Genomic DNA, 24,656 nt, shown 5'->3' with positions numbered 1-24,656 from the left:
GCAGTGGGAGGAGACCCCATGGCCCTTCCCTCTGTCCCCACCCCTGGAGGCACCTCCTGGCTCAGCCGATGCTGGGCTGGGGTCCTGGGCTCCGTAGACTCCAGCAGCTTGGCAGCTGCATTTTCTGAGGTTGTGGGGTAAAGGATACCCCTGACCAGGCCAAAGCTTCTGAAAGGCTGGACTCCCCAGAGTGCCCTCCCCGTGGTCACCATACTGCAGAGACCCAGCAGTGGAGGGCAGCCCTGAGGGCAGCGGGGTTGGGTCCTGGGGCAGCACGGATTGTAACAGTGACGTGATGTGAGAAGACAATAGCTGGGCTGGCCACTGGGGAGCCCTCGGAGGTGCCCAACCCTCCATGCTCGCCATGTGGACACAGGGAGGCCTGTGCAGAGAGCCTGAGGGGCCAGAGTTCTCAAGACCCCGTGCCCCTAACTCGTCCCTCCTGTTTTCCCAGGTACATGGGAGCCTGGGCCTTCCCATCCAAGAGACCTAGGCTCAAATATCTTACCCTCTCACTACTTTGCAACTTTGGGAGTAACTCACCCCTTTCCTGGGGCCTTGGTTTCTTCACCTATAACGTGGGGCTAATGTAGCGGCCCACCCTCAGGATTGTTGTGAGGACCCAGTGGGGCCCTCCATGTAAGGCACCTGGCCCACCCCGCGTGTGGGAGCCTGACGGAGCTGCTGCCATTACAGCTGTTCACCTGACTCCCAATTTCTCTGCCATTCTGCCAACACCGGCTTAATGTCATTGGCCCTGTGCTGGAGTCCTGGTTCTCCCACCTAAGTAACTCATTGGACCCATGGAGCCTCAGTTTCTTCCTCCATAAAATGGAGCAAGTGATAGTTCATCCCTCATGGGTGCGAGGCTGCCCTGAGATCATCCAGGGATACGTTTAGCTCAGTGAGTGTCGAGGGTTTAAACGGAAGTGGCTGCCGGTAAATTTTTTGCTTTATCTGCTGGGCGATTTTTTCTTTTCCCCTTCCTTTCCCTTCCCTTCCCTTCCCTTCCCAATATTCAGCCCGACTCTCTGCCCTCCAGCCCACATGAAGTATTCAGTCTCTGAGGCCTGGGTCTCAGGGACCCTGTTTCCCCCAACCCTTAGTATGCCCAGGCAGAAGATGGGGTGAGGGGAGGTAAAGGGGTGAGGCCTGAAGGAGCTGAGCCTGCACCCCACGGCAGGGGGCTGTGCTGTGAGCTCCTCCCCAGCTCTGACATAGGCCCCTGGGCATTCAGAGGTTGCTCTGCTTGCAGGCCTGGCTTTGCCCCAGATTGGCAGCTAACCAAGAAAAGGAGGGGTGAGGACTCAGAGGGAGGGCCCAGCAGCGTGGGGAGGAGAGGGTAGGGGAACAAAGGTTCTGGAGCTTGGGAGCAACGCTCTCTCTGCACAAGAAGCCTGCCCTTGGCTATGGGAGCCCCCACATCTCCATGAGCCAGGGAGAGGGTGCACCAGGGGGACCCAAAGAGCAGCCAACAGGGCTTGGTCCCCAAACTCGGAGTTACCATTCCAGCTCAGACCAGGAAACCCATCTTTCTCTGGCCGGCCACACCTCCTTCCTCCCCATCACACCTGTACCTCTCTACCTGACTTTACCTGACTTTACGTTTATGATCTTTAGCTTCTTTTTTTTTTTTTTTTTTTTTTTTAAGATTTTATTGGGGAAGGGGAACAGGACTTTATTGGGGAACAGTGTGTACTTCCAGGCCTTTTTTCCAAGTCAAGTTGTTGTCGTTTCAATCTTAGTTGTGGAGGGCGCAGCTCAGCTCCAGGGCCAGTTGCCCTTTTCTAGTTTCAGGGGGCACAGTCCACCAACCCTTGTGGGAGTCGAGGAGTTGAACTGGCAACCTTGTGGTTGAGAGCCCACTGGCCCATGTGGGAATCGAACCGGCAGCCTTTGGAGTTAGGAGCTTAGAGCTCTAACTGCCTGAGCCACCGGGCTCGCCCTGATCTTTAGCTTCTTGATGCACAGGACTTGGTCTCATTCCATGCTGCTCCCCAACACAGAGTAGGGTGCGTTGAGGATTGCTAATAATTGTTGACTGCGTGCGTGAGGGAGTGAATGAATGGCTCACAGGGCTCAGCAGGGCTATTTCTGGGTGATAGGATTCAGCGGTGCCAGAGGGCAGATGCCGCTCTGCCCTGGGTCTCCTTGGAGGCCACAGGCAGCGCAGCCTGGGGTGGAACAGCCTGGTGCTTTAGGGCCCAGCCGTGGAGTCAGCCCTGGGTTTAAGTGCTGATACTTACAGTAGAGGAAGAGGGAAGAACTTGGGGGTTCCTCACCTTATTTGGGCCTGGGCCATCCGTCTCCTGGTTTCCACTGGGTCAAAGCCTGTACTTGCATGTTTCAGGTTTGGCGGTCATGGTCTGATGTCCTTCACGGAGCTCCAGGGCTGCTCGCCTTGTGAGGTGAGGGCCCCTCACTGCCTGCTTTGGTTTGTTTCCCCACTTCACTTGCCTCTGGCCCCTCTTTGTGGCTGGTTTCTGGGGGCGCTCCGGCCCCCTGGCCTAGTCCTGGTGCCACCATCCAGCCCTCTCCCCTCCCCACTGTGCCACCAAGAGATACTCTGCATTTCCTGTTCTGTCTGCTGGGAACGCCATTCCTCTCTCTCGGCTGGGCTGCCTCTGAGAGGTATCCCCCCTCCGAGGCAGCCCCACGCACTGTATAGCTCATGTCCCCTCTTACTGCCACTCTTTCCACTGCCCTTTCACAGTCTGTGAGCATCTTGCGTTGTGCTTCTCTTTGCTTGTCACCTGCCTGCCTCCTTAGAAAGTCAGCTTCCTGTGGTTAGGCCTGGTCTGGCTTGCTGGCACACCTTCCAGGCGCCTGCACAGCGATTAGCTCGATGTGCTCAGAGCAAGGCTTGGCATGCAGTGCATACAGCACTGAATGAATGAATGAATGAATGAATGAATGAATGATTGATTGAACAAGAGGATGAGCTTCGGAATTAGAATCCGTGAGGATACATGGGTTTGTATCCTCATCAGCTCTAACCTGTAGGCCAGTTTCCTCTCCAGGCCTCGGTTTTCTCATGTGTAAAATGGGGATAAAAATAGCACCTACCTCTTAGGGTGGTTATATTGACATAGGTGTATAATCTACCATAGGGTGGATTAAACGACAGTATCTGATAGCTCTAAGTGCGTGATATGTGAGTATCAAATAGGCTTTCTGGACATAATGTGTCCGAATGCCAGCTCTTGAGCGCCCACCCCACCCGACTTCTCCTGTAGTCTTTCTTCAGCTCAGGAAATGGTACCTCCCACCACTCAAGACACTACGGTCATCCTTGACGTTTTTTTCTTTCCTCCACACCCACATGCGATCCTTTGGCAAATCCTGACGGCTCTACTTAAAACACACCCTAAATCCAGCCATTTGTCCCTCCCCCACGGCTGCTGTCCTCAGGCCACCACCATCTCTTGCCTGGACTCCATCAGCTCCTAACTTCTCTCAGCTTTCCTCCAGCCTCTTCAGTCTGTGCTCCACTCAGGAAACAGAGATCCTTTAAACACACAAACTGGCCCTTGGCTGTCTTTTGTCCTCCCCACTCTATTGGTTTCAGGAACACCCAGAAAAAACCTGAGACTTTGACAAGACCTGCATGCACTGCCCCCTCTCCTTAGGGCACCTCAGGACTTCGCACTTGCTGTTCCCGTGCCCTGAACCTCTCCTCCTAGCCCTCCACAGGGCTCACTCCCTCATTTCACCCAAGTCTCAGTCCATTGTCACCTCCTCACCTGAGTGACCTCCCTCTCCAAACTCCAACCCTGGCGTTCTCCAGCCTAGGCCCTCCCCGTTTTCGTTTCCTCTGTAACTTGTCTTGTGCCCTGGATCCTGGTATTGCCGGTTTCTTTGTTCTTTGTCTCTCTCTTCCCTAGAATGTGAGTCCACTGTCCCCTGACTCATGGGACAGTGCCTGGAAGAGCTCATGCCCCCTGATCGCCATGACTGGACAAACGAATGAATTATGTTATTATTATTATCAGTCTTGCTCTGTGAGAGCTGGAAAAAGATAGGGTGAGGAGGGAGTTAATGTCATTGTGTCTAATAAGAAAAAAAACAGTGGCCTGACCCTGCCTGTTTTCTGCCAGAGACCAGTGGGCTTTCTGGGGTCAGGGCTCAGTCTGCCTACGCTTCAGACTCCAGAAGAAAGGCGAGGTCAAGCTGACTCTGCTATTCTATCCAGTTTGTGGCACATCTTCCTTGAGGGGCCCAGGGTCTGGCGGAGAAATATCACGTTCAGAAACAGGTGGCCACCCCGCCGTTGTGCCCAGATGGAAAGAGAAGAGAGGGAGTTGATGTTCTTTAAAACAGTCCATGCTCAATCCGCACGTGCGGAGGGCCGGGCCAGGCTCTGAGGGGCCTCACAGATGAGCAAACATGGTCCCTGCCCTCAGGGAGGCTTCTGGCAGCTGGGAAGGGCCAGGAGACAGCACTGACTTAACTGTGTATAAAAATAGCAGTGCTAGCACGTAAGAGGGAGGACGCATGCGCACAGGGAACTGGAGGTAGCCGCTCACACGCATACCTGTCCCCTCCTTCCTCTGTCCACTCGCCCTGCCACACTCTTCCCTAGCCTGAGGTGGCTGGGCTCCTACTTCAGCACACAGGGAATCCCAGACTCTCAGCATCCTGGAGCTGAGCAAGTCCTTGCAATCAGATCCGACCCAAGGCAAAGAGGTTAAACGGTTTGCTTAAGGCCTCACACCTGGCAAATGGCAGCGCTTCCAGAAGGGTGTCTGGATCTTCCCATGGGACTAACTTGGCAATGGAGTCCTGGGACCGCCTTTTTCATTTCTCTGCTCCTGTAGCTGGACACTCCGACCCAGCCCTTCACTGCAGAGAACAGGTCCCTGACCTCCAGAAAGCGTTGTAAACTGACCACTGCTCCCTAAGGAGCTCCTACAGAGTTTGGGGGTCCAAGGCTGAAGCCTATTACCATCATCTCCATCATTACCACTGTTACGGGGTGAATCGTGCCCCCTGAGAAGATATGTTGACACCCTAATGTCCAGTACCTGAGAATGAGGCCTTATTCGGAGATATAGGATCTTTCGGAGCTAATCCAGTTAAAATGAGGTTATTAGGATGAGCCCTAATCCAATATGACTGGCGTCCTTATCAAAAAAGGAAATGTAGACACAGAGACAGACACAGAGGGGAGATGACGTGCATGGAGGATCGGAGTGCTACCTCGACAGGGGACACCTGAGCTACCAGAAGCCAGGAGACAGGCCTGCAATGGTTCCTTCCCAGGAGGTTTCAGAGGGAGCGCGCCCTGCTGGCACCCTATTTTGGCCTCCCAATTTGCTGGTGATTTGTTCGGCAGCCTCGGGAAACTCATACAGACATTACAAGCATCACTATCACCGCCATTATCATGACCATTGTCACCACCACTGTCACCAACCATCATTACCATCACTCCAGCGGCAAAGCCAGATTTGCCACTGTATCAATTTCCTGTGGCTACATAACAAATGACCATAAACCTGGTGGCTTAAGACAAGATTATTCTGAGTGCTGGAGGCCAGAAGGCCAAAGTCAAGGTGTCAGCAGGGTTGTGTTCCCTCCCAAGATGAGCAGAAGAATCCTTCCTTGCCTCTTCCAGTTTCTGCAGCCCCAGGCGTTCTGTGCCCTTGGCTTGTGGTTGCGTCACTCCCATCTCTATCTCCATGTGCACATGACCTCTTCTGTGTTCCTGTCTTCTCTTCTGTCTCCTATAAGGACACTTGTGATGGCACTGAGTCCCCACCTGAGTAATCTAGGGTGATCTCATGTCAATATCCTTACCGTAATTACATCGACAGAGACCCTTTCTCCAAATAAGATCACATTCACAGGTTCCAGGGATTAGAACGTGAACTTTTTTTCTTGGAGGCGGGGGGTGCCAGTCAACACACTACAACCACCAGCATCACCACCAGCATCAGCATCATTGCCAACATTAGTTAAGTACTAGTATATACCAGGTGTTTTTCCAGTTGGTTTTCCTGCACTATCTTCTTTATGCCTTAAGACAAACTTAGGGCAGGTACTATTATTATCTCCAGTTAATACAGAAGACAATACAGAGGCTTGGAGAGGATTTGTTTGTCCAAGTTTTCCCTTAGAAGTGAGGATTTGAACCCAGGCAATCTGAATTCAGTGCCTCCTGCCTCGCCATTGTTATCTCCACCTCCCCAGCTCCTGAACTTCTGTTCATTCAGATAATTCCACAGAAGAATCAGAGTGCGCAATGAGCTCCTGAATGGGAGGCAAGGTACCTAGGTTCTGGTCTAGGTGTTGCCACTAACCAGTGACAGATCTCAGGCAGGTCTCTTCCTCTCTCTCTCTGGGCCTCGGTTTGCCCATCTGTATAATGGGAAAGCGGGAATGGTTGGTGTGGGTAATCTCCAAGTCCTCCCAGCTCTGGAGTTCTGTGATACTGGGTGTCATTTGTCATCTTGGTAATTTTCAAACACTGACCAGGGACATGACTCTCATCAGCTAAACTCCTTAAACCTGCTGCCAGAGATGTTTTGCTTGGAAGGCCAGCCCATGGGGTGAGTGCTGGTGAGAGAGGAGTGGAAGGAGCCACTGCCCCCCACCGCTTTTCTCTGCCTTCCCATATTACAGAGGTGACCAGCAAAGTGCTAGGGAGGACTGAGGGGGAGGGGCACTCGCTTTTTCTTGGGGCCCGGACTTTTGTTTGGTTCATGCATTCAAGGAGGGCTCCGCACTTGAGAGCTGATGGGTGCTGGCAATGGAGCAGAAGATAACTATCTTGCTGTGATGCCCCAAACCCAGAGGGCTTAGCCAGGAACTGGCCTGTCCACTAGACTCCAGAAAGTCTGGAAGGACGATTCTGGGGCTGGAAAGCCCTGTTATCATCTAAGGCCAAAAGACTGGGAGAAGCCTCAGTGACCAAATCCCAAGCCTTGTGCCCTTAGAAAGGGGAAAAACAACCCATACAAAACAGGTCGAGGGGGGCTCTGAAAGTTCAGTTTCCAAAACCTGGTCTGTTCATTGGGAGTGTTTGTTTAAAAGTATAAACATGTTTTTAAAAATCTTTTACAGTGTGAACTCCAGAGGCCTTTTTCCTCTGGCTTCTCTGTCCTGAGCAGGATCGTTGGCATTTCAGCTAATAATTTTCAAGAGTGGGGAGTTGAATTAGGGACAGTATTGCAAATTTTAATTAGCAGATGAGATTAACATCCCAGCAGGGGCTTGGGCGGGGCATCCTTCAGGCCCATCTGATCCCAGTAGACACACCTCCCACAAACCCCGCAGCTGAGGCTCGGTGGGGTTAGCAGAACCCAGGCCAGCTTAGACTTGCCGAGTTAATCTCCCCTGGACAGGCCTCCAGCTGAGCCTGACTCTCTTCCAAGGCTCCTAGCCCAGCCACTGGCTTTTGCTCACCAGCCTCTGCTGGTTTTGATCCTGAAGGATAAAAACTGGCTGTGTGACCTTGGGGCAGTTGCCCAGCCTCTCAGGGTATTGGAGTCTAAATGGGGAGGTTGCTGGAAGCCAAGCCTCAGCGGGGAAGGAGGAATTTGACCCTCATCTCTGAGCACCCAGGGCTCACGCGCCACCAACCAGCCTGCCCTTGCCTGGTCCAGACAAGGCTGAGAATGTTCTGGTCTTTATCTGGTTTAGTTTTAAGTGCTTCCAAAGGCAGCAGGGCTGTTCCACCACGTCCCCAGGAAATTGGTCCACGTAGGGCAGAGCCTTCCCGAGAATGAAGTCATCTGTTCCTTTTTTATTTTTTGTTGCCTTTCTCCTGCAACACGAGACATCGGCATCTGCAGTCTCTCCCCGCGCAAACACGCCCCTCCGAGGGGTCGGCCGGCGGGCTGCGAGGAAGGACCCCAGGGTGCCGGGTCTGCCGGCGCCCCCTCGCCGCCCCGGCCCCCCGTCCTTGCGGAGCCCGGCCTTCCGCTCCCACTCGCGACTTCCCCAAGACCGCCCGAAAGGTGAGCCCCCCGGAGGCCGCCGCGCTCCGGCGCGGCCCGCTCGGCAAACAATAACAATAAATAACGCTCCCTTGTCAACGTAATAAAAACGGAAACGGTTACAATGTTTTTTAATAAGCGTCCCCCATCAATCTCCTTCCCTGGCCACGGGAACTGGCGGCAGCGCGGGGCGGAGATGGGGGGAAGGACGGGACACCGGGGCGCGCTGGGTGGGGCCGGGGTGCTAGAGGAAAAGGACCCGTGGGTAAGGGGGAGCACGGCGAGTGAGAGACTAGGGTACGCGAGCAGCCGGGGTCACGCGCGCCAGCCGTGCCGGGAAGCGGCCGCTGTGAGTAACATGGTTGCCATGGCGACGTGGCCGCGAGGAACAGGAAGCGGCAGAAATAGCTGCCGCCGCGGCCCGCGCCGCCCGGCCCCTCCCCCGCGAGCCCGTTGCCAAGGAGACTGGCCAGAGCGAGGCTGCGCGGGCGGCCCCGGCCTCCTGCGCCCCGCCTGCACATGCGCCCGGGGTCTGCCCCGCGCGGGCGTCGTGGGGCACCCGCCATAGACCAGGCGCCGCCAGGACCCCAAACCTGCCCGACCGCCCGCTTGGGTGGAAAAAAAAAAGCAAAACTGTTGGTTGTTTGCCTTTGGAAAGCAGCCCCGCCTTTGTTCCTGGCGGATTCACTGGTTCCCAGGCGTTGAAGGCGGGGAGCCGAGGGGGCTGGGGCTCATCAGCCAGCGGTCCCACATGTTTTCTGAGCGCCGGGCGCTGGACCCCGGACGCCGAGGGGATTAGGGCGCCTGGCCTTACCCTCCCGCAGGCCCGACCTGAAACAGTTTAACCAGGCCCAGGGCTGACCTGCAGCCTTCTCTGAGCCTGACCTCCCCAGGGGATTGGGGGGACTACCCCCCTCCCGTGTTTCCTGAGCCCTTTCTCTTATCCCCTTCCCCAAATTCTAACCAGCTCAGAGCAGGAGGGAAAAATGAAATCCTGCCAAACCCCAGGCTCCCTCTCTGCTTCCTGCTCACCAGAAAACTATGAAACAGTCCACCCCTCCAGAAAAAGTTGAGGGAAGCCTAAATGTTGATCATAAACAACTCACCCTTCAATAGCTTGTTTATGTGGAAGCCTGGCTGAAGCCTTGAATGTCTGAGATACGCGTGTTGGTGTGTGTTGTGGGGGGACACGATCATCTCTGAAGCTGTTTGTGGAGGACTTTTTTTCTCCAGATTTTGCTTGTTTTGTTTTTAATAAGGGTCAGAGGTTTGGGCTTCTGTGGGGAAGGGTCACCTCAGATGGACAGGCCAGGAAGTCCCTGCAGGACAGGTCATGGGGCCTGCAGACTGGGGCACAGGCCATGAGCCAGAGCCACCCCATCTGGCATTGCTCCGGGCAGGCGGTGGGGTGTCCATCAGGCTCACCAGGCTCCTCCCTGGGGTATGGGCCCCAGAGAGGACCTAGGGACCTCTCTCCCGTGGGCAGGACAGCTGCCGTTTCCCCTTCTCCTGCCCTGACCACACTGGCGGAAAGAGAAGGCAAGCAGAGCAGCTGGGTCTCGGGTTTTCTAGAATGGAAACGAGATGCTTTTGTTATTTGTACTGGCAGACGTAGACTTTGAGCATTCAGGCTGACCAGATGGGAATGTAGGGAGTGTGTGCGAAAGGAAGGGGGGAGTACTGATTGAAAACTAACCCTCCTCAACCACCAAGCCTGGTCCCCAGTGTGGCCTTGTGCAGGCTGAAGGGCTCTGGCCACTCAGCCTCTACAGAGCTAAAGAGAGAGGGAGGGGCTTGAGTGATGCGCCTTCCTTTCTCTTCCCTCCCCTTGCAACATGTGAAAGAGGCACCCCAGCCCTCAAGGGGAGGCTTGTCTGATGTCTAGAAGACCAGGAAGACTTCTGGTCCCTATGGCTGACATGGCATTGTATTTGTCCTTCTCCTTCGAGGGGAGGAGGGAGCTGGGAACAGTTGTTACAATAAACACAAGCCCTCACCTCTGTCCAGAGGGCGTAGCATGTGCTGAGACACGGGCTTCAGACCCGGTGCTGGTGCTGAGCCCTGCTCGGCCCCACCAAAGTTTGCGCATCTGGATGATAGGACAGTACCATGCCCACCTCCCAAGTTGTGATGGTTCTGTGAAGTGATGCATAAAAGCTCTTAGCACGGCGGCGCCTGGCGCAGAGTATGTTCTCAGAAGTTGGTAACCATTATTGGAGCTGGAGGAGGTTTAACACTCTGCCTGGTGTGATCCAGGATTACCGCCTTAGGGCCTCGAGACTGGACCTGGTTGTGCCCCATCTGGGCCTGGCAGGTCCCTCTTTGGCACAGACTCTGCCCCCCACCTATTGTACAACCTGAGGCAAGTCACTTACCTTCTTTGCGTCTCAGTCTTTCCATCTGGCAAATCGGGCAATAAAGGGCAACAACCACTAATGGTGAACTGACTGCCAGGCACTACACTGAGGCCAGTGCATTTCCTTGTCTAATTCAGCCTTCAGAACAATCCTAAGAGCTAAGTACCATGGCTATCCCAATGCCACAGATGGGAGGACACAGCCTCAGACAAGTGAAGTTCCTCGCTGGGGCTCACACGGCAAAGGCCTGAAGGCCATCACGTGCTGGATCCTCACGCCCATCCCTAGAGCAACTATCATGTTGTTTGTATTACTGTCACCACTCCACACACACCCTTCCTGCTCATCCTCTGACCTTTTTTTGTTAATCTGACCACAGCCTTCTCTCTGCATTTGCACCCTGGGGTTCAGGCATTCTGGACTCTCCTGAGACTTGGGGGGGAACCCAGCTCTCAGGTGGGAGACACCCTCAAGAGTAGTTGGGGGCTCAAGGAGAGCCAGGTGGGCCCCACACAATCCCTGCAGTCAACCCAGCCGCTCATGACAGTTCTCCCACCCACTTTATCCCTCCCTGCCATTTATACCGAAGGGTCGGGGTCCCTAGTGGACGTGTGGCATCCAGATGGTGCAGTTAATGGGCACTGGAAGCCGTAAATCTCCGTGATTGTCCCAGCTTCCCCTCTGCTCTGCTGTGCGGTCACCTCCAGGCACTGGGGGAAGAGGCGCCCCCACCCGCCCCACCCACCCGCCCCAGGCTTTGTTCCCACTCAGTAGCCATGCACAAAATGGCCTAGTTGTGACGTCCACTGCCTACATTTGAATTCTGGCCTTGTCACTTCCTGGCCCTGTGGCTTTGGCCAAGCACTTAATCTCCCTGTGATGCTCAGTTTCCTCATCCATAAATTCAGGATGGTCACAGCACCTGCTGTCCCACAGAATCAGGTGGCTAACCCATGGGAGAGCTTCGCCCTGCCTGGCTCCCAGAGATTCCTCGGATGTTTACAGCAAGTGCTCGCTCTGCTGTTTGATGTAAGGCATTAGCTCAGTGAATCCTCAAACAAGCACATTTTAACTCCATTTTATAAGTGAGGAAGCTGACTCAGAGAGGGGAAGTAAGTTGCCCAAGGCCACACAGCCAATTAGCAGAGGAACTGAGATTAAACCAGGCAGGTCTGAGCAGCGCTAAAGCCCTCCCTGTAACCTTAGGTTACCGGCCCTCCCCGCTGGAGCCCCTCTGGGGCTCAACCAAGGTCTCTAGTAGCAGGGTTGTTAGTCCTACCCAGAGCTGCTTCTATAACCCAGGCCTGACAGACGTTGGGTTAATAGGTCCTTAATAAAGCCAGCGGAGGCGTCTGTATCTTCCCCGGCAGGGGCCAAGGTGCAGCAGATGTGTCCTAATGAAAATGCTGGGGATGGGAGAGGGGGGAGGGGAGGGGCCATGAGGTGAATCGCCTGCTCATGTGTCCGAGTCCATCCTCTCACCCTCCATGCCTGAGTCACTGGATGCCCCCTGGTGAAGGGGGCAGTCACCCATCACTCACTCCATTTACCCATTCGATCTTTCTTTCTTTCATCCATCCATCTGTCCACCCACCCACCCAACCTTTCTTCCATCCATGCATCCATCCATCCGTCCATCCATCCATCCACCCACTTATCCTTTCTCCCTCCCATTCTCTCCATACTTCTACCCATCCATTCATTCATCACTCTACTCATTTCCTTACTCCCTCCCTCCCTAACTTCCTTCCCCTTCTATTCATCCAGTGTTTATTGAGCACTCATCTTGATCCAAACCTTACATTAGGTGCCCAGGATCCCTCCCTCCAGGGGCCTCACATTCTGAAAAAGACACTAACAAAACAACTACCTATGTGTGCACAGGACATCAGGAGAAGAGAGGGCATCTTAGGGGCCCTGAGACTGGGCTCTGCGAACCCACCTCAGCCAAGCGTGACCTTGGGCAGGTTGCTCAGCATCCTCTGCATCCAGAGCTCTGTGCACACACAACCAAATGGCATCTGTCCCAGTGTGGTATCCATGTTTCCCTCCCGTCTGATCCTCCTACGTCAGTGTGACTTAGGCACAAGTGAGGGCCATGGCTCATTCATTTTCTCGTCCTCGGTGCCCAGTGTCACACAGTGGGTGCTCCTTAGAGTGGATTGAATGATTGGAGCCATCCATCCCCAAGCAGTGAGCGCACATACCAGAGGAGAGCAAGCCACTCCCCGCTTCTGTGCTCCTTCCTTATCAAGGAGAAACAGGACACCTCAGCGCCTCTCTGATGTTTCCCATGGGAGAAGCTTCTGTGAAATGCTGGGGCCTTCAAGTTAGAGCTCTGGGTGAGGGGTGGCATGGTGGCCCCATAGAAAGTCTGCTCCCCCCCATAACCTGCCTTCTCAGCCCCTCTCCTGCAAACCTCCACTGCCTTCTACACCTGGCCTGGGCAGAGCAACTGATCTCCAGGATTGGGTGGGGAATGGAGAGCCGGGGGAAGGTGGGCAACAGGTTCCCAGGTCCTACAGGAACTGCTGGGATCAGAGAGGAGGGCACCCCTCTCACTGCCCTGTGAGCTGCCTGCAGTACGAGGGCAGCCAGGGGCTGCTCTGTGGCCAGCCTGGCTGGGCCCTTGTCCCCACTGCTCTCACTGTGTCCCTGCCTGGCCACTAGGCCTCTTCCTGCCACTCACTTCGAGGCAGCCAGGTCTCCCTGTCCTGGCAGAAAAACAGCTATGCTGCTGTCTCACCGGATGTTCTGCTCCCAGCCACCTGCCCCAAACCAAGGGCCCCTGTAGGATGCTCAAGTTGAACAGGGTGCAGGGGTCTGTTCAGCCCCTCCCGTTTGGCAGATGAGAAAGTTGAGGCCCTGAGAGGGAAAGGGGCCTCTGTCCAAGGTCAACAGTGAATCCAGTGTTCTTTTCTGTAGCTTGCTGCCCTGCCAGGAGAGGAGAAGACCCACAGACCTTAGCTTTGACCTTGAGGAAATGGAAAAACTTGGACATTAAAGACAAGAGATTGCCATAGCTAAGACGTGGGCAGGCTGTGTGACCTTGGGAATGTTACCTAACCTCTCTGAGCCTCATGCACTAGTGAGGATTCAGTGAGATGACAACTGTACAGGGCCTAGCAGGACTCTTGGCACATACCAAACTCTCAGTAAACAGGACCTTTCTTTTTCTTTTTTTTGATAGCTTAGGTGCGTTTTATTGGAACAGGAGCTTTCTTATGATTAGGGAGCAGGTAAGCCTCACCTTGAACAAATGTAGCCAATGAAATTTGTCTTTATGCAGACATGGCAATTCCCCTGCCCTTTTTTATGTTATGAAAAAAATCCTCAGTGTTGCAAAAGGAACTGCTGCAGGTTTATCTGGATAAAGTCAGAGGGGACCAGCATACATCCTGCTTTGCCCCTAGAAGCCGTGACCTCAGGAGAAGGACTTGGTGGCCCTGGGCCTCAGCTTGCTCATACGCAAAATGGGGACAATGGCACCTCCCTCCAAGGGCTGCTGTGGGGCTCAGTGAGATAACCCAAGGGGGCAGGGCCTGGTGATCACAAGCCTTCTGGAACACCAAATTTTTCACAAATTAAGGACACCCTTTTTGGAGAAGGGGCTTGACTTTGGTTGTGGGGTTTGCCTGGGAGATCTGGTCTTTGTCCTGGGGGAGTGATGGGGTCGGGAGCTCCTGGGCTGAGTGAGCAGGGTCCCCTAGGAACGGGAAGCCTCGCCTGCCAGCCTGGTCACTGCCAGCCCTCCCTTCCTCTCTTCCTGGCTGGAAGCAGCTCGTTGCATGGCTGCTGTTTTCTGAGGGGTGGGGGGTACGCCGGGGTGCACATTTTCCAGGCCATGTTTCCCTGGCAGCCCTGAAAATTAATTGGCCTTTAATATGGCATAGAATTTATTTTAATTAGCAGGAGATTGACCAATTTCTTAATAAGATGCTTTGTGGAGGCTCCGTATTTAGGGTTGGTGGTGTGTATGGGGGAATGAGCGAGCAAGAATGACACCCCTGGTCCAAGAGAGGACTTTTGGGCACTGCAGAACTCTGGCCTTCCTGGCTGTGATTCCTCCCTTCAGAGAGGGAGAGGGACCTGCCTGCCTGTGGGCAAAGTCAGGCGGCAGTGGGAGGAGGTGGCCCTGGAACACGGGACCCACAGAGGGCCAGGTGGCTTGGCCACAGGCCTCTCGGGATCCGACAGCCTCGAATTCTGCCTTTGACCTTGGTCTGATGAGGTCCTGGGTATAGATCACAGACCCCCAGGGCCTTAACAATGCCCTTCCCCCCTTGAGAAATGAACAGAGTAAATTGGTAGCGATTTCTTAACGGACCAAGTTCCTCTGCTTAGATCTGATTGACTCCCTGAGGTTCCCCAAGCAGGTTTGGTGCACTAGCTGTGATGAGTAACCATTTTACAGATGAGCAAACAGAGGCTGAGAGAGGTGCCACGTGTTTGCTGAGCTAACAGATATCCCTGTCGTGGTTAAACGTGACCACCCCAGGGCAGGCTGCCCTGACCTCCGGGTGTGAGTTCAGGGGCCAGTCCATTTCTGCAGCACCCTGAACTTCTCCCTCAGTGTCAGTGACAATGAGCCTGTTCCATGTGTCACCTGACTGTCAGTCCCCTGTGCACACATACTGAGTCTGTGTGCTCAGCTTTTACCTTATAACCAGGGCAGGCCTGGCGCTTTGTAGGTGCCCCTTATATGTTTGTTGAGTGAGTGAGTGAGCAAGTGATGGAGTTAGAACTGAAAAATAACCAGCCTTGTGATACCTATTCAAGAACTGGGACCACCCCTCTGCTTTAGGGTATCTTCATGACCTTATACTTTAATAGTGGTGGCTCCTGACGGTGGGCTCACCCCCTTTCCCTGCCTGCCTAACCCATGCTCAGGGGACCGTCTCACCTCCTCTTGTTTCCTTGGGGTCTGACCAGGAGCCTCTGTGCACACGTGCCCATTTGGGTGAAGAAGAGAAGGACAGTTATTCCATCTTCCAGCCTGGATCCAGAAGGGGTCCGTGCAGCTTCCCTGCAGCTCAGCCTCCAAAGACCAGGACAAGGAAGCTGCCCACTGCCCTCAGGTCTGGTGACCCCACTGGGCAGTCCCAAGGCTCCCCAAGGATCTGGCTGGTGAAAGCAAAGCCATGACCGCAACCCCACCCCAGCATATCGCCTCATGCCTCCTACTGGCCCAGGACCCACTGAGCCTGGCCATCCAGAGACACCCTGGGGGCTACTCAGCCTCTCTGTCTGGACTCGAACCCGTCGTGTTCCCCATTTATTGATTTGAAACTGTTTACAGAGTGCTTGCTCTGTGCCAGGTACTGTTCTAAGCCTTTTAGAGATATTTATCCTCAGTATGACATGGGTGCCATTATGTCCCCATTTTACAGACAAGAAAACTGAGGTACAGAGAGGACAAGTGACTGACCTTACCTACTTCCCCTCAGGCTTTCACTGCTGACTTCTGGGGTGGGGAGTTAGTCCTCACAGCCTTCTGAGGTATTTTCTGCCTCTACTCACCAGGTTCACCCAGCCCCCATGCCTTTGCTCACAGAGTTACCTCCCCCCAGACACTGGCACGGTATAGGGTGGCATGCTGGATGGTGACACAGTGGTCCCTGGTGCCCTAGATGTAGCGAGGACATTGCCCCTGGAACCAGCCACACTGTGTAGCTGTGAGATCTTGGGCAAGTGGCTTTAGGTAGGTCTCTTCAGCTACCTTCATCTGAAGAATGGTGGTAAAACTATTTATTTAAAAGGTTATAACCAGAAATGAACAAGCGAACCTGTGAATAAGCCCAGCACGGTGTCCAGCATGTAACTTTTCACTGATAAAGGTAATATTCTCTCTGTTTTCTCCCCAAACTGTCATCCTGCCCTTCAAAGCCCATCATCTCAGAAGGCTTTGCCCCCTTTGCAGGGCAGAGTCCCCAGTGACAGGCCATCCCCAGAGCACTTTCTGTCCGTGTCATTCAGCCTGGTGCCTGGTCATTGTCCACTCTGGCCCCAGAGCTCTCAGAGCCCCAGGCAGAGGGCGGACCGGACCAGAGGACAGCAGGGGCTTTGCTAGGGAGAGAGGAGGTGTTCCAGCTTCATTCATGTGTGAGACAAACATTTATTGAGCACCTACTGTGTGTCACGCACTGAATGAGACAGCCCCCAGGAAGTGCACATGGCATGGGAGAAGCAGGTGAGTGAACTGGCCCCTGGACTCAGTGGCCCTCAGGACTGTGATCACCCCAGGGGAAGAGATTGCTCCAGCTGGAGTTAGGAGCCCTCAGGAAAAAGTGACATCTAAGCTGAGGCTGGAAGTGGGAGCGGGCGCTGGTGGCTGAAGAGAGGTATGATAAGCCAGGGGCATTCTAGGCACAGGGACGGACAGTGAGGCCAGTGTGGTCTTCAGGAAACAGCCAGGAGTTGGGTGTGGCCCGTGTGGGTGGACAGAAGCCAGAGGATGGATCTCCTGTCCCCACTCACCCCACAGATGCCTAGAGTCCCTGCCAGGTGACAGGTGCTGAGAGGGTGGACAAAAGAGAACTGGTCCCTACGCCCGCCCGGCCCCCCAGAATTACATTTCAATGGGAGAAGGCAGGACAACAAACAGCAACTGAGTAACCAAATAAATAAACCAGAGCATCAGAGAGGGTACAGAGTGGATGAACCAGCACAGCAGGGTTGTGGGGGGCCCAGGCTGGCATCTGCTCCTGAGGGTGGTGGGCACTGAGGAGGCGTCGTGAAGCGGGAAGCTGTGTGACTAAAGGGCATTCTAGGTGACACTCCTTGGCTGGGGCCGACTGGAGGAGGAAGGACCAAAGACTGGGGGCCCGTGGAGTATCCAGGCGAGAGATGGCGGCCATGGGACGAAGAAGAGGTGGAGTTGAGAGCTGGCCAGGAGGTTAAGGGAGGCGTTTGATTATTACAACCGTGGAGGGTGAGGCTGGTAGAGAGGTGAAACTGAACCCAGATTTCTAGACTGGGCTTTGGGGTGACAACAATACCATTTGCTGGTGTGGAGAGCCCAAGAACGTTAATGAGCTCAGGTTAGAGCCTGTCAGAGTTTCAGGTGCCTGAGACAGTCTTATTGGGAGGGTCCTTCCACCAGCGGCCACAGCATCCAAGACCCGGGGGAGAGGTGGGCATTAGACCAGGACAGACGGCAGCAGCTGTGGGTGGGAGCTGCCCCAGGGTTCCGGCCGTTCTGCCTTTCCCAAAGGATTCGGGTCAGCTATCCCTTCTTGTGTTCCTGACTCATCCCAGAGTGTCTGCAGTATAGAACATTTTAGAATCCTGAAGATTTTTCCTCTGGGATTGCAGAGTCCTTCACAGTTCCTGTCCTTGCTCACACATTCCTTCCTTTGGGACCCATGGATCAAAGGCTCCAATTATGGATGGGGAGAGGTATTTCTTTGGAAGGAAGGGGGTGCCTGGGCGAGTCCAGTTCATCCCCCACTCAGCCTTAAGAAGCACCAACATTGCTGTCATCTCCTATATATTGGTTTCTCGAGAATTCCCCCACTCCTGATCCAGTTGGAAGCGATGCTTGGTGTACAGACTGTGGGGTCTTGAGCCGTGGTCCTCATGTGTGTAGCGCTGGGGGTGGGGGCCTAGTTATTCTCTTTGAGGGGCATTCTTTACCTCCTCGGGGCTCTGTGTCTGTTTTGTCCCTACCACTGGGGGCTGGGCAGAGACCCAGCTGGGCTCTGTCAATGGGCCTTGCAGACTGATGGAGAAAGGGATGTGCGTGTGTGTGTGTGTGTGTGTGTGAGAGAGAGAGAGAGAGAGAGAGAGAGAGAGAGAGAGAGAGAGAGAGAGCCTGAAACCTAATTGTCCGCTGTCTAATCCGTCAGCCGGAGGACAGCTTGCCAGCCCCTCCCCGGCAGGCTGATAAATGCCGTCCAAGGCCCCCCTGTGCCAGCGCTGCCTTAATTGGTATCAGGACGTGCCTGGACTCCATCCTCCTGGCCCCTGCCTTCCTCTCCTCCTGCAGCCGCCTCCAGCCTGCAAGCCTCCAGCCCCTAGCAGGGCTCACCGGCTGCCACAGCCTCCAGAGCAGGGTGTGAGACCAATAACGATAGCTCCATTTATGTGGCACCTACTGTGTGTCCAGCCAATGCTGGCGAAGCCCTCTGCCCGCCCTCTCTCACCCTCATGCAGCACTGTGAGGTTGGGGGTCATCCTCCTTTCCCCTCTGTACACTAGGAATTCTTTCCTGAACCCCCCATATGCCTGGTCCCCACAGGCTGCGTCCTAGGGTGCTCAGGGGACAAGACAAGACTGTCTGCCCCCAGGGAGCCCCCTGATAACGGGCAGGAAGGCGCTTATTCCCAGGCAATTAGCCTGGAAGGACTTAAGGATAGGAGTTGACCCCTTGCCCATTTCAGAGAGGTTTGGCAACCTGCCTAAGATCACACAGCTAGAGGAGGGAGAGAGAGCAAGCCTGCCCTCAAAGCAACCACACGATTGGTTCTCAATGTCTTGGGTGTTTGAATCACTTGGGGTGCAAGTTAGAAATTCAAATGCCCCCTGAGATTTAGAATGAAGGTCTGGGCACCCCAAGAATCTGCATGGATGTCACGCTGTCCAGTGAGTGGGCCATTCAGGACCCTGATGAGAGTTAGTTCCCCACACTGGTGGCAAACAGGGAGGGGCAAAGCAGGGTGGGACAGGGATGACATTACATTCATTCATTCATTCATTCATTCATTCAACAAGCACTCACTGAGCGACTGTCTTGAGCGGGCCCTTGTTCTGGGTGCTGGCAGGACCAGCCACATGATTTGCCGCATCCTATGCAAAAGGAAGTTAGGAGCCCCTTGTCCAAAATGTATTAAGAATTTCAAGATGGTGACAACATGAAACCAAGCCGGGGCCCTGAGAAACTGTTCAGGCTGCTTGCCCATGAAGCCAGCCCTGCTGCTGGGGGAACTGGGCAGGAAGAGCCAAACCAACAAGCCCGAGCCCCGGTCCTGATTTGGCCCCCATCCCTTCACTGGAATTCTGAAATGAATAAAAAGTCCGAATGTCAAAGTTCTTTTGTGAGATGGTGGCAGATTCATTTGCAGGCAAAACGTGACCTCAGCTGACGGGAAGCTATTTATAGTTTTATGTATCCCCCTTGATGTGAACATGGGTACGTTTCATTACTGGGTATTAATGTGTATGATTGTGGGGGCCCTCTAGGCCTTGCTGGGGTGTTACCTAATGTATATCACATGCACCATCTGAAAGGAACAACTCTGAGTCCCGAATGCCTCCGGCCCCGGGGGTTGAGGAAAAGCGATTTTGACTTACACAGGACGTGTATCTACACCCTGTACAGGGCGATTGCCACGCACCCCATTTCTTCTGCATCCTCCGAAGATGACAAGTGGCAGCATGAGTGTCCGACAGTGACCCCTGTCCCTGGCCTACTTGCTCCTTGGGTGGTAGAAAGGGGGCTCACTGACCTGACCCCCCGGAGGAGGCTGGCAGGTGTCACTGCCACATCCACTGGGATATTTTATTTCCTATGAAAGGGGTTGGGCAGATGTGAGGTCAAGCAACAGAGCAGTTTTCTTAAAACGAGAATAAAAAATAGCTTTATTGATTATAAAAGTAATATCTGCTCATTATCATAAACCCGAATAGAAAAGAAGTAACAATAACCTGGAATCTACCCCCTCCATAGTAACTATTGCTGGTCTTTCTTTGACTAGCCTTCCTTTTAGATATTTTCATATATATATATATATATATATATATATATATATATATATATATATATATATATATATATATAGTGTGTGTGTGTGTGTGTGTCCAAAGATGGTCTTCACTACTTCACTACCTGGTGATTTGTAACCTACTTTTTTCCCCATCATTAAACAGCATGTTGTGCCCTCTTCCCACATCTAAGTCATGGTTTTTCGGGGGGGTAGGGAGATCCATCGTAAACACATCCCATAACCAGCTCGGACATTCTCCTTGTTGGATGGACACGGTTTCTTTCCAGTCTTTCATTAATGTGCACGTCCCCAAGATGGCATTCTTGTGCATTCACTGGTCTATGTTGTCAGGTCAGGTCTGTGGACTAGAACCCCTGGGTCCACGTGGGGTGGGGACGTCTGTCACGGTGTAGACACTGCCAGATTGCTGGCACCACGTTCCTGGCCCCGGTCCTGTCCACTCTCTGATCATTAGGGAGACGGGCCTTATCCAGGCCAGGCAGAGGGTCCTGCCAAAACAGGCCCCACGCTCTACAGCTGCAGAAGCAAGCAGGGCTACCGCGTCTACTCCAACAATATCAGGCCCTTAGGCCACCTGTGTGGTTGTCCTTCACTCACTCACAGTCCCTTGTCCCTGCCCCCATGGCAATCCCTTGGCTGCTGCCCCCAGCCACGCCTCTGGTTCTCTCTTCTTGTTTTTTATTTTTTGGGGGAAGGGGAACAGGACTTTATTGGGGAACAAACAGTGTGTACTTCCAGGACTTTTCCAAGTCAAGTTGTTGTCCTTTCAATCTTAGTTGTGGAGGTCGCAACTCAGCTCCAGGTCTAATTGCCATTGTTAGTTCAGAGGCGCAGTCCACCATCCCTTGCGGGAATCGAACCGGCAACCTTGTGGTGGAGAGGACGCGCTCCAACCAACTGAGCCATCCGGCTACCCAGGAGCTGAGTGGCAGCAGCTCATTGACTTCATTCTAGTTTCGGAGGGCGCAGCTCGCTGGCCCATGTGGGAATCAAGCTCGAGCTCTAACCAGCTGAGCCACCCATCTCCCCCCTGGTTCTCTCTTCTTAGAGATAAAGGCCGGACCCCAGGCCCCACCTCACCTAATCACTTGAGCGTCTTCTGATTTGCATGTCCTTAGACGCCTGATTAATGTCCCTCCCGATCTTCTCTGCTCCAGCCAGGAGGGCTCTGATTGCCAAGTGGCCTCAACTCCTTTAAAAATAAGATAAATCCTCTCTAATGAAAGTGGAGCCCACGCTTCCCTGAATGGTGAGATCTGGAGGCATCTCCTAGGAGCCCTGTGGGCACTGAAACATTGGAAACTTCTGGAAGGAATCAGGCCATTTCTCTAACCGGCCAACCAGAGCCTTTAATTGGCACTGACATTGACCCTCATGGCAGTTGTTGGACGTGGACTTCATCTTCCCCTAAAGGAAAGGAAACTGAAGCTCAGAGAAGGCAAGTTATCTGCTCGAGGTCACCCAGCCAGGCAGTTTTCAGCTCAATCAGGATTTGAATTCAGCACTGTCTGATGCCAGCCAGACCTTTAGCTGACACTCTTCACTGCCTTGTTAAAAGCAGGCTGGGCCTGGATCTGGGGCTGGGGTGTGGGGAGGATGAGGCTGGAAGAAGCAGACACGTTTAACAAGGTGGCTGTGACACCTGGCCCCTGGATGACCTTGCACATGTTGAAGCTGGGCCTCACCCCTAAGGAGAGAACCATGTGCCGCTGTGCTGCCCCCAGCTGTGTGTTTTCATGGCGGGGGGAGAGGGGGCTGGGACAGAGTGCGTGGGTCTTGCTGTAACAGCCTCAGGACCTTTCTGGCATGATGCGCGGTACCATGGACATGACCCACAGATGTGTGAGTGCATTTCCCATGCATGGTGTCATCCTCACGTGCACCCCAGTCTGCACCATTACAGTGAGCCCCAAACGCAATCCAGGTATTCTGGTTGCTCTCTGCTGCTTGGAAGCACTCTCCCGGGGTCTGTGTGGGGCAGGATGGTCCCCAGGTGGCAGGGCACGGCAGGGCACGGTGGAAACCAGGCTAAACTCTCTGCTCTGCCATCCTTTCCACCTCCGAGGCCCTCCCTCCCCTTCCTGCTTCTCATTAGGGCAGAGTTGTGGGAGCTGCAAGGTTTAAAATGCTGAGAGTGTAGTACCCTGTTCGTCTTTTATCTTCCTGGTTGAGCAGTTTCCCAGCCCATCGCTCTCTCCCCGGTCCTCTCTCTCCTGATGGGTGGGTCAGCAGGGTCTCCTGTGCCTTTTCAGGGGTGGTGAGGTGGGGATGAGGGTGAGGGAGGAGGCTGGACTCTCCCATGAGTCCCTGCTATCCCTGGCCACCTCCGGAGTTAGCTGGGCTGAGTGTGGCTGTCCCTGGCCGGGACCTGCTAGGCTGCTGGGCCTTGGAACAGGTGTGCACACACAGTTCACTGCCTGAGCCAGGTACACGCCCTTGCTGGCCTCTAGAACACTGGGTACTTGGGCGTACCTTCCTGGGTTGCTGGAACAAGCTGTTCTTGATCCTCTGTGGATGCCTGTGGGGGTGGGGAGGAGGCAGCAAGAGGCACAGAACAAGCTGAGAACTTCCTCCCAGTGCCAGGCCCTTGGGCCCCAAAGTACAGGCGCCTGGAACATGGGCCACTGGGCCATCCACCCCCGCAGCTGCCGGCTTCTGTGTTTCTTTTCCCAGATGGGCCTGGGTATATGAGTGACTTGAGGGATTCTTAGGTACATTCCCTAAGCTTTTGGTTTTAAGAAACCAATACAATTTCCAAAGAAAACTTGGGGAACTGTTAAGGTGATGCCAATTTTTAATTTTGCTAGGGAAGGACATTAATGAGAACAAACAAAATAAAACAAAAACACACGCACTACAAAAACTCATCATCAACTATCCCTTCATTTCATGAAATAAATTACATTTTGAAACACAAAAGGCATGAAGGACATGATCTTCGAATGATCATCGTCCCCCAAAAGGAGCATTTGTAGACTCTACACTGTCTCTTACACTGTAAGATCTGAGAAAGGTTTGCCAGAGCCCAGGACCTGGCACTGGTCCCTAATGGGGCACTTGCGAACATCTCAGAGTCATAAGATGGCTGCTCCACCTCTAGCCATCACATCCACATTCCAGGCAGGAAGAGGTGGGGCAGGGTGAAGTATACAGTAGTACCTCAGTTTTTGAACATCTCCGTTGACAAACATTTCGGTTTACGAACGCTGTAAACTCGGAAGTAAATGCTTCGGTTTTCTAACACACCTCGGAAGTCAAACATGTCACGTGGCTTCCGTTGAGTACAAGATCCTGAGACCCAGCTGTCGGCTGTTTTTGAACGTTTCAGAACTCCAACAGTCTTCTGGGACGGATTATGTTCGAAAATCGAGGTACCACTGTATTTTCCTTGAAATCTTTGCCTCTTAATGCAGGAAGGGAAACCTTCCTAAGAACCTTTTGCTTTCATCTCCTTGGCCAGAACTGGGTCACATGCCTACCCCTAGCTGCAAGGGAAGCTGAAAATTGAGTATTTTAATTTTCTGGACTCTATGATAGAGGAGAACCAAAGGGAAGGGGGTTGGAATGGGTATTTGGGAGACTGCACAGGTGGTGTGGGGACAGAGCCAGGAGTGCAGTTTCCAGGCTCTCGCCCTCACGTGGAAAGGTGCTGGCTCAGGTAGTAAATGGCCATCAACTGATTGGATGGCCATCAGCTGTGACTAGATGGCCGTCAGCTGTAACCAGTGAGCCATTGGCCACTAATTGCCATGGCTATGCTAGCAGAAAAAGGGGGGCTAGCAAGAAGATGGTGGCTGAGCTAGCAAGAGCGGATTGCAGTTAGCACGGCAGATTGCTGCTAGCAAGTGAAGTTGGTTGGCAGAGAAAAGTGGACGGCAGGTTGCAGACAGTGTGGCTCCTGCTTCCTGTGTCTCCAACCCAGCCGCCAGTGAGACTATAGTGGTCTGACTCCTCTATCTATGGCTCCGTGGGTGTTCCTTTTTGGCCTCACCATGTCCTGTGTTCTTATGTGGGGAGCGGGAGCTGAGACCCTACATGACACCCTGCATGACAGGTGGTTTTCTGGAAAGTCTCAGCTTTCATTTCATCGCATCTTCCAGTCTGTGTGGAACCCCAAGCTCTCATGACCAACTGTAGTCCCCACTGCCCACTTCCTTAAGTGGCAGTCGGGGGAGCCTAGTTCAGCCCGAAATCCCAGGCTACTTCATCTGTCCAGATCGGTCCCAATTTCAGGGATACCAGTGTCGTTCCTGATGGTTGTTGGGTTTCCGGATCAAAGAGCACCCAATTTCAAAGCCTGTTTTCAGAGGAAAACCCGAGCTAGAGTTGCCTGATAGAATACAAGACAGCCAGTTCAATGTGAATTTCACACAAACAGTGAGTAATTTTTCACTCTAAGTATTTTCATGGGACATACTTAAACTAAAATGTTATTATTTATTCAAAACACAAATTTAACCGGGTGTCCTGTATTTTTTATTTGTTAAATCTGGTGACCCGACCCCCAGAGTCTCAGCATCTATAGCGAGAAAGTGTAAGGCAGAGACTCTGGGGGAGATCTAAACCACCCTGCTGGGCAGCTTTGGGAACGTGACCTGTCTGGGTTCCAGAATCCCCATCTCTGGATGGAGGTC

The 24,656-nt window shown here is 53.6% G+C and overlaps 2 long non-coding RNA genes across 5 annotated transcripts in view; one reads left to right on the top strand and one right to left on the bottom strand.

Moving 5' to 3' along the window:
- Window positions 1-7,286: 7,286 nt before the first annotated feature.
- The window catches only part of LOC148754942 (uncharacterized), a 38,209-nt gene continuing 20,839 nt past the window's right edge, over window positions 7,287-24,656 (top strand). For all 4 annotated transcript variants that reach the window (XR_016019420.1, XR_016019419.1, XR_016019418.1 and 1 more), the window contains exon 1: window positions 7,287-7,961. This is a non-coding gene — a long non-coding RNA (uncharacterized LOC148754942). The remainder of the gene's footprint in view (window positions 7,962-24,656) is intronic.
- Window positions 8,045-11,729, bottom strand: LOC109445928 (uncharacterized). Its single transcript, XR_002137112.3, has 2 exons — window positions 10,316-11,729; window positions 8,045-9,508 (listed from the first exon to the last, which is right to left on the bottom strand). It is a non-coding gene; the product is annotated as an uncharacterized LOC109445928 (long non-coding RNA).

This window comes from Rhinolophus sinicus, chromosome 16, assembly GCF_057876585.1.
Source record: "Rhinolophus sinicus isolate RSI-liver-muscle chromosome 16, RSI-T2T, whole genome shotgun sequence".
Classification (NCBI taxonomy): domain Eukaryota; kingdom Metazoa; phylum Chordata; class Mammalia; order Chiroptera; family Rhinolophidae; genus Rhinolophus; species Rhinolophus sinicus.
Note: the sequence above shows the minus strand (reverse complement) of the source record. Positions and strands in the feature narration are given on the sequence as shown.